Source organism: Pyxicephalus adspersus, chromosome 1, assembly GCF_032062135.1.
Source record: "Pyxicephalus adspersus chromosome 1, UCB_Pads_2.0, whole genome shotgun sequence".
Taxonomy (NCBI): Eukaryota; Metazoa; Chordata; class Amphibia; order Anura; family Pyxicephalidae; genus Pyxicephalus; species Pyxicephalus adspersus.
This window is the reverse complement of record NC_092858.1, coordinates 141,455,170-141,464,543: the sequence shown is the minus strand read 5'-3', so window position 1 is coordinate 141,464,543 and position 9,374 is coordinate 141,455,170.

Genomic DNA, 9,374 nt, shown 5'->3' with positions numbered 1-9,374 from the left:
TTGCTTACTGGAGTAAATGTAACATAAATGAAATTTTCAGAATTAAACTGAAGCTAATTAATGCCCAGCCATGGGTCCTTTTTTTCAAGGATCTATTTTTGTAGTGCTGCTCTGTAACCTAATTCCTGGTGATGCTACTCATGTAACAGCTTGTAGCTAAAAACATTCATGTCTCGCCATGTTTCTAAACAAGGTCAGACTACATTAAAGAAAAACTTATGTGGCAAAGCATAAATGAAGTCACAAACACAAATTAAAGAGGCAAATTCTCAGTGCTTCCACTTCAAAGTCCCAATGTCACTGCTAAGTTGGACATTATCGTTTTCAGCATAAAGCAGGAGAGGACTACCTAAGAGTCATTCAGCATTAAACCTGTTGTGAAATTGACTTTGGGCTTTTTAGTTATTGAAGCTACCAAAATATTATGTTTAAAGAATAATTGAACCCCCTCAGTTTTTCAGCAGTGTCAAAGAAGCATGTAAATGTAGCTTCTACAACTTATAGAAAAGAGGTGAGTGCTGCAGAACCTGGTGCAGAAATTTCAGGATGACTTTAACCCCATCTTTGAGGCTTAATGCAATTCTGAAACTCTCACAATTATATACAGTTAAAATGAACAATAAAATATAACTTAAAAGAAATACTTAAAATGATTTTTATTTTAATGCCTGGCATACTTGTGCTGTGACAGTTTGGAAGTGTTTGCTATAGAGCTGGAGATCAGCATTGTTGGATTAATTCACCTAAAGATAAGAAGTCCAAAATTCTCATCCTCACTCAGGTTCCTCCCAAAATGTCCATATAAAAAAAGGGTAAATAAAACGATTAATAGGATACAGCCATCTTTCCTGACACTTGACTAGTACTTGAAAAACATTTAAGAATGTAGTTGGGCTAACTGACAAGGACATACAAAGTCCATACACACTTGCCACCTCAGAATTCTTCAGAAACAACAAATACCTTTGATGAAAGACTTAAGGAGAAACAGCCTATATTGTCGGAGGTCACCATTGACATAAAATCATGGTGAAATGTGTGTCCTTATTTAGACCATTTTAGAGCACTGGGGCCCCATGTATCCCCTTGGCACTTAACTGTGCAGCTCTTGGGGACCCTTCAGACACTACATTATACTTACAGTTAGGTCCATAAAAATTTGGACAGAGACAACTTTTTTCTAAATTAGGTTCTGTACATTACCACAATTAATTTTAGATGAAACAACTCGGATGCAGTTGAACGGCAGACTTTTAGCTATAATTCAGTGGGTTGAACAAAAAGATTGCATAAAAATGTGTGGAACTAAAGCCTTTTTTAACACAATCATTTAATTTCAAGGGCTTTAAAGTAATTGGACAATTGAGTCAAAGGCTATTTAATGGGCTGGTGGGGGCAGATCCTTTGTTATAATGTTATTAATTAGGCGGATATAAGGCCTGCAGTTGATTTGTTTGGAGGTGCTTGTATGTGGAAGATTTTGCTGTGAACAGACAACATACGGCCAAAGGAGCTCTCTATGCAGGTGAAACAAGCCATCCTTAAGCTGCAAAAACAGAAAAAAAACCCATCAGAGAACATGCTACAAAATTCGAATTGGCAAATTCTATAGTACGTCATGAGAAAGAAACAAAGCACTGGTGAACTCCGCAATGCCAAAAGACCTGGACATCCACGGAAGACAACAATGGTGGATGATCGCAGAATCATTTCCATGATGAAGAGAAACCCCTTCACAACAGCCACCAAGTGAACAGCACTCTCTAGGAGGTAGGCGTATCGATATCCAAGTCTACCATAAAGAGAAGACTGCATGAAAAGAAAATACAGAGGGTGCACTGCAAGGTGCAAGCCACTCATAAGCCTCAAGAATAGAAAGGCTAGATTGGACTTGCTAAGAACATCTAAAAAAGTCAGCACAGTTCTGGAAAAACATTCTTTGGACAGATGAAACCAAGATCAATCTTTCCAGAACGAGGTCAAGAAAAGTATGGAGAAGGCGTGGAACAGCTCATGATCCAAAGCATACCACATGATCTGTAAAACATGGCGGAGGCAGTGTGAAGGCTTGGGCATGCATGGCTGCCAGTGGCACTGGGACACTAGTGTTTATCCATGATGTGACACAGGACAGAAGCAGCCGAATGAATTTTGAGGTGTTCAGAGACATACTGTCTGCTCAAATCCAGCTAAATGCAGTCACATTGATTGGGAGGCGTTTCATAATACTGATGGACAATGACCCAAAACATACAGCCAAAGCAACCCAGGAGTTTATTAAAGCAAAGAAGTGTAATATTCTTGAATGGCCAAGTCAGTCACCTGATCTGAACCCAATTGAGCATGCATTTCACTTGAAGACTAAACTTTGGGCAGAAAGGCCCACAAACAAACAGCAACTAAAAGCCACTACAGTAAAAGCCTGGCAGAGCATTAAACAAAAGGAAACCCAGCATCTGGTGATGTCCATGAGTTCAACACTACAGGCTGTCATTGCCAGCAAAGGGTTTTCAACCAAGTAATAGAGATTAACATTTTATCTTCAGCTTTTTAATTTGTCCAATTACTTTTGAGCCCCTAAAATTAAGTGATTGTGTTAAAAAAGCCAAAGGCTTTAGTTTATGCAATCTTTTTGTTCAACCCACTGAATTAAAGCTGAAAGAATGCAGTTCAACTGCATGTGAGTTTTTTCATTTAAAATAATTGTGGTAATGTACAGAACCAAAATTAGAAAAAAGATGTCTATGTCCAAATATTTATGGACCTAACTATGTCAGTGAACTAAAATATTCCTTTTACTAGCTTCTATTAGGTAAATAGTTGGATCTATTTGTTCTACAGTCTTGCAGTCCTTGACCATCTCTGTCAGCTTTTTGTAGTGTTACATTATTTGTATATTATATGCACCACTTTGGGGGTGTTTGAGGCTTCTCTAGAGGCCCCCTATATCAAGTAAATTGACCACCACTGGTCCAGAGTTTGGAATTATTCTATGAACTTTCTGACCTAATCTAACATTTCCTTGTGACATTTCCCACTGCTGAATTAATGCATCAGGCAGGTTTAGGCCCTCCTGCAGAAGCAATCACCTGAAACTGAGGGCCAAAGGTTTTTGTATTAACATAGCAGGAGCCAGCAGGTTTGTGGTCATGCTATATAATGACTGTCCTGTACTTCTAATGTTTGAAGCTGCTATCATTGAAAAAGGGAACTAAGTTTTTTTTTTTGGTTGTCATCTGGAATTTATGACTTGCATACTGTAGGCACCCAGATTTTTGTGTTGTGTGAAAGCAAGGCTAGGTAAAAATCATCCTATTGTCTGTGGTGACAGTTCGGATTGGATTGGAATAATGTATGTTTATAATATACTGCTTTATGCAATCCAAGTCACACACTGTATGTATGCTCTGCAGAATAAAACACACAGGATCTGCTACTCTTCATAATCTCCAGCCATCTGCTACCCCAAAGCTAATTATACATCTGGTTTATCCTGTGTTTACCATACTGCAATACATACCGAGTACTGCAAACAAATATGGAACTAGAGAAACAGAAAGCAATTGTAGCAGCCAAGGCACAGTTACTCTGTAGAAAATGTAATTGTAACTAAAGCATATCTCTCATCTGTACAAGCTTGATGATCCTAAACACTCTTAACATACTTGCATTGATATAGGGACATTTCTTGCTCCCTTTTAATGGTGCTGTTACATTTTCACACACTGCTACTGATCATAGTCTCCAATAGTAAAAGATAGCATATTATTTTATTAACCAACACCTCAAATACCAATGTGCCTGGCCATCTCCAAATCAGGACTGTTATTGAAAGGATACACAAAAGGTTAATAAAATTGCTTCATAAATGCATAGTGCAAAAAGATATGAAATCTGAGAAAGATTATTTAATAGGAAAACTGCATAAGAAAGATTCTTCCAGGTTATTGTGTCAAATGAATTGGATGAAGATAAGTGTTTTCTTTTCTTTTGTGATTGGAAAGAGGGATATTCCATCCAAAAGCAAATCTCAATTGAAAAGAACAATCCTTTTTTTCTAAGTATTCTAAACTTAAAAAAATGTCTTCACATTTATGTACATGGCAAATATTCCATTACCTGGCAGGAATCCCTAAACTCCAAGCCCTTCGGTTTAAGTTATGCTGTTTACAATCTTGCTTTTGACGCCTCCAACTACAGTTGTTGTTTACAGCTGAAAACAGCAGTTTGTAAAGTTATTTTGTGAAAGCTTTTAGTAGAAAGCACTGCAGAACCCACAGCATAATGCAGAAACAAAATTGTATGAATGCCTAATTAATTACATCAATAAAAATGCCAGCTGAGCACCATTGATGCAGCATGGTAACAGAAGTGCCAATGTTAGCATTATGGAAGTAATGTGCTTTCTTTAGGGGATACACAGATCCTAAAAACATTACTAATGCTGTGATTGCTGCAGTCTTTATTAAGCCATTTTCAGTTAGCTGACAAACATATCTGTCATGGGGTGTGAAAAGAATTCAAAGGTAAATTCTCTGCATCACTTTTATATATGATACATCATCATGTAAATGTTTATTTTAAAAGAAGGCTAATAGTCAGCTTCAACCTCAATTGACCGAAATTGAATTGTTTATAGTATTGTTTGATGTTGGTTAGAATGCTGGATGCGTTCTTTTCTAATTACCAATCCAATAGACATTTTAATTATATGAAAATGTCATTACAAAGCTGAGCAGTGCGTTTAAATGTAATTTTCAGCATTATATAAATGATAGATGTAGAGATACTTTGAAAACTTTCCCCATGTATGCACAGTTCGGTGTACTTTAAAAATAGACACTGAACAGGCAGGAAAGTATGATTTATTGCAGAGGGGACATTGCCTTTCCCTGCTTGCTTGCAATGTTTGATTGTGGAACTATAGTTCTACTTTCAGCTTTTACTGGCCAGTCACAGGACAATTAAGACAAGAATTTTACATGTAAAGCAAGTAAATCCAGCTGCATAAAGTGTTGTATTCTGCACTAAAACAGGATGGTGTGCCACTGCCAAGATTTAATTCACATAATGGCATTAGAAAATATACAAGACGTGACGGAATACCACATCCAAAATGTTCATGTTTTGACCATAATACAAAATACAAACAGATCTAAAATAAATACGTAAATAAATAATTCAAATGGTGTATTTATTCCAATAATCTATACTGAGTAGAATGCATATTATGCAAAAGTAGTAACTCCTGCATTTTACAATACTTTAAATACAATAAATTAGAATTAAATGTTTTAAATGTATTAAAATCTTAGGCAGTAAACAAATTGACTGGCCGTATTTAATCCTCAGGTACTCAGGGTGTGGGGTTCTCTTTGCTATTAATACTTCTGGTGTCCTTAAAGAAGGTTTGTAAATGCCTTTGAGTCCAACAATCTAAAAAATCATCAAACTGATATATAGGAGACATGAAGGGGGTTCCAATAATTATGGATATGTATCCAAAACGGACCTCAAATGTGTATTCCAGGGTGGTAGAGTACCCCAAATATTTTCAACAAAAACACTTGACATGTATTTTAATAATCATATCCTATTACATCGACCATAATTTACTTATTTTAAAGAGAAAAGTTAAAAAGCCAACAATGAGAGTAAAAACAGTGTTGAAGCCATGCCCCAAATGATAGCGATAACAGCACCACATGTTTTTTGTTGGCTCCTGAAAAACTACAGCCATTATGCATAGTCTGATATGTAATCTTTGATGATATGATGTTTCTGATTGTGGTATACTTAGTAATATACATCACATGTTTTTTCTTTATGTTTATAGCTACAGTATCTAAAGAAGTGAATGTTGTTCCATGAAACGTGTAACGGTACTGTTTATTGTACACTACAAACACTACTACAATACCTTATTTGTCCTTACCTAGAACATTGAACTGTCATTACTCTCATTGTTGGATTTTTAACTTTATTCTTTTAACTACCGGTAAGTTATTTTTGTTTGATGTAATCAACATATTTTTGCAATATATGTCTGATGGCTATTGGTATTCCCTTTTTTTAAGCCCCTCGCCTTCTGTATTTATCGCTGTGGTGCAGAGCTTCATTAGATATTCACATCACGTATCCCAGGAGGCTTTTGGCTGCTCTTTCTGCACATGCCTGACCTCAGGTATGCCCAGAAGGAGCTTTTTCTTCAATGGGGGAAAAATGCCAATCTTATGCATGTGCAGTGAGATCGGAACTTTTTTTTTTCCCCATTTACAGCGTGTGACATTACCCAACCTCGCACCTGCGCAATGCGAGATTGGGTGGCGTAGGCAGAGGCAGTAAGAAGAAAGAAAATGGCGCCGCCCTGCATGCCGGGACAAACACAGATAACAGGACGACATGGGACCCAATCCAAAGCCCTGGAGGGATCGAGGGATCTGCAAAAGCAAAGGGGAGTGAGTTTTTTTTTCTTTTATTTCGATTTAACCAAATTTGGTAATCGAAGTAACTGATCACTGATCAAATTTTAAAAATCTTTTATTCATATGTACCTTTGAAAGGTCCAGCAATGTCTAAAGATGTCCTGTGGCATCGTTATTGGGATTTAGCTGTATTTTTTGCAGTTTTAGCAGGTTTTATTAATCACTGTTCTATGGCTTTTAGATCTGTTACACCTGCCAAGTTTTGTCAGTTGGGCTTTGTACGGAAAGCTGCTAAAGACTAAAATATATCATATTGGGGTGCTGCTGCTGTATGTAGTCTAACCTTTTTCATAAAGAACAAATGTACTTTCATAGTGAAGTATGAGCTGTGTGTGATGTGTAAATACCACATATAGCTTCAAAGGGTCCCCCAATCATGTATTTAAAGGATTTGCATATCAATGCAGCCCCATGAAAAGGCCTGGTCCCATTATACAGAATATGTTGCCATAGGTACAACCCCTATAGTAGTGCCCAGCTTCCTTAGAATTTAATTGGGTCACAGTAAAGTTCATGAACTTTAAACTTCAAGCAAAATTTGTGAAACAGTTTTTAAACTGAACCCAGGGAGATTGTCTGGTCACTACTCTCCATCAAGGACACATCAGAATCCCAGAAAACCACTGCCCACCACTCCTAGCTCAGTGTCCCTGTTTTATTTTGTGCTAGTGATATGTGATGTATTGAAATGTCTTTGTGTCACTGACCCTAGCTTAGCAGAACATTGACCCATAAAAATTGCTGCTGACATTATTATTTGTGCCATTCATGATATATAGCACATACTGGTACAGATTGCCACCCTGAGTTACGGTCTGGAGTCTACTTACTGTTGGCTAAAGGGTGCAACAACAAAATGAACTTTTTCCCACAGCATCATCCAAGTACTTATAATTATACTGGAATTTATGTCATCCCACACATACTAGGAAATCTGTTTAGTTAAAATTCAAGCTGAATCCATCCTGCAATCAGATTGTGAAGTTTAGGCCCAGCTTAAAGTGGAAGTAAACCCAAAACAATAAAATAAAACCTTCAATCCTGCAGATCAGTCTGTCTGTCGGGAGGTTTCTTCCATCGGGTCCCGCGTTTTGCTGGTATCTGTCTTCAGCCCAGTGCAGAGGGAGTGCCAGTGTCTCCTCTCTTCTTCCAGGTTCTTCTTCCTGCTTTCACCTCATCTCGCACTGCGGCGGCATGGGATCTGGTGATGTAGATTGGGAAAAAACTTGCCGATCTCATTGGGCATGCGTGAGATCGGCATTTTTTTCCCTATTGATGAAAGGGCTCCAAGCATCTTGGGCATGTGCAGAATGAGCAGCCAAGAGCCTCCCGGGATGCGTAACATTGGTATCCCAGGAGGCTCTGCTCTCCCATTCATTCTTGATCGTCTAGGCCAGGGGTCGGCAAACTTTTTGGACTACTAGGCCATTTCAGAAGGTCAAGAAGGCACACTAGACCAAAAGAAATGGGGTGTCCAAGGAAAGGTTTTTTCAAACTGTGACTGCAAGCGAGCTTATCCGAAGTGTAGTCTCTGTACATGTGCGTGTGCTTGGCATCGAAATGCCCCTTGAGATTCGCCAGTCCATTCAGGGTTGAAGACACGACGTTCGAGGTCAACCCTCCAGAGACTGGTAGCTGTGTGTTGCTTCTGCTCTTTAGGCATAGTAATTGGGGTTACTGTGCGGGAACTTGATGATATCGCTGGAACTCGCAATACCGTGAAAATTCAATGAGGCAGGATCCAACAATAAATACCTAGGGGGGCGTTAGTCCGGACTGGAAAACTAGCTATGCCATATCTGGCCTAAAAGCCAGAGTTTGCCTACCTTTGGTCTAGGTGATTGAGAATTCAGGGGGCGTTGCAGAATTTTTACTATTACTTTTATGTAAAGTGAAAATTCTGAGTTTTGGTACACTTTAAAGTGAAACTAAAAAATGATGGATCAGGTTAGGCATCATTGCAGAAAAGGACAGTTGATGTCCCTCCTGCAATAAGCATTCTTACCTGCCTGATCGCTCCATGGAACTCCCAAATTTGCTCTGCTGTACATGTGCCTATACCTGCCAATCCTGGCTTCCCCTGCACTTGCAGGGAATACATAAACATCTTAGCAGGAGTTATGATCTTTTTAGCCAGTCAAGTTGGCTGGAGATTGTATTTCGGAAGAGAGAAGGAGAAGATGGCAGCGCCCTGCGATGAAACAAATGAGGGCAGAGGAGTATAGCGGGGTGTAGCTTCTCTTTAATAGATGAGTTATTGCTCTCCCCTATAACATATGGAATAAAGGATGGCTCCATTACAATAACATGAATGATTTTTCCTTGCAGCTCCTCACATTTGTGCACACAGGCCAGTCCAGGCAACCTGATGATTATTAACCCATATTCGGTATTTCTCATGCAGGGTTCCTCCAGAGGTTGCTGGGGGCTCCTCGTTTAATGAACAATCTGTAACTCTCAGGTCAGTTACCACTGACAACAATAGATATTTGGTTATCTTCACAATCTTTCCAATGGTCTATAACAAGAGGCATTCATCCCACTGACCACCAGGGTAATGTACTATGAACTGAGCATTTCATAAATATTGGCAGGGGTTCCCTGACAGCTGAAACTTATATAAAACTCTCCTTCATGTTAATAGGCTGTGTACATGTAAGTTGCTGTGATTTAGATTCTGACATCCCCAGTGACTGTGTCACGTGACCACTTCCAGTACTGTTATGTCTGCAGGTCATATCCCCTCTCCAAACATATTCATAAACAGACTTACAAGCCACGCCCACCTATATACAGCCACACCCACGTCTCTACAGCCACACCCTCTACTTCGCGCAGCCCTTTCAAAACAGTACTTATAAAGAACGAACCTTTATATATTCTGTATGG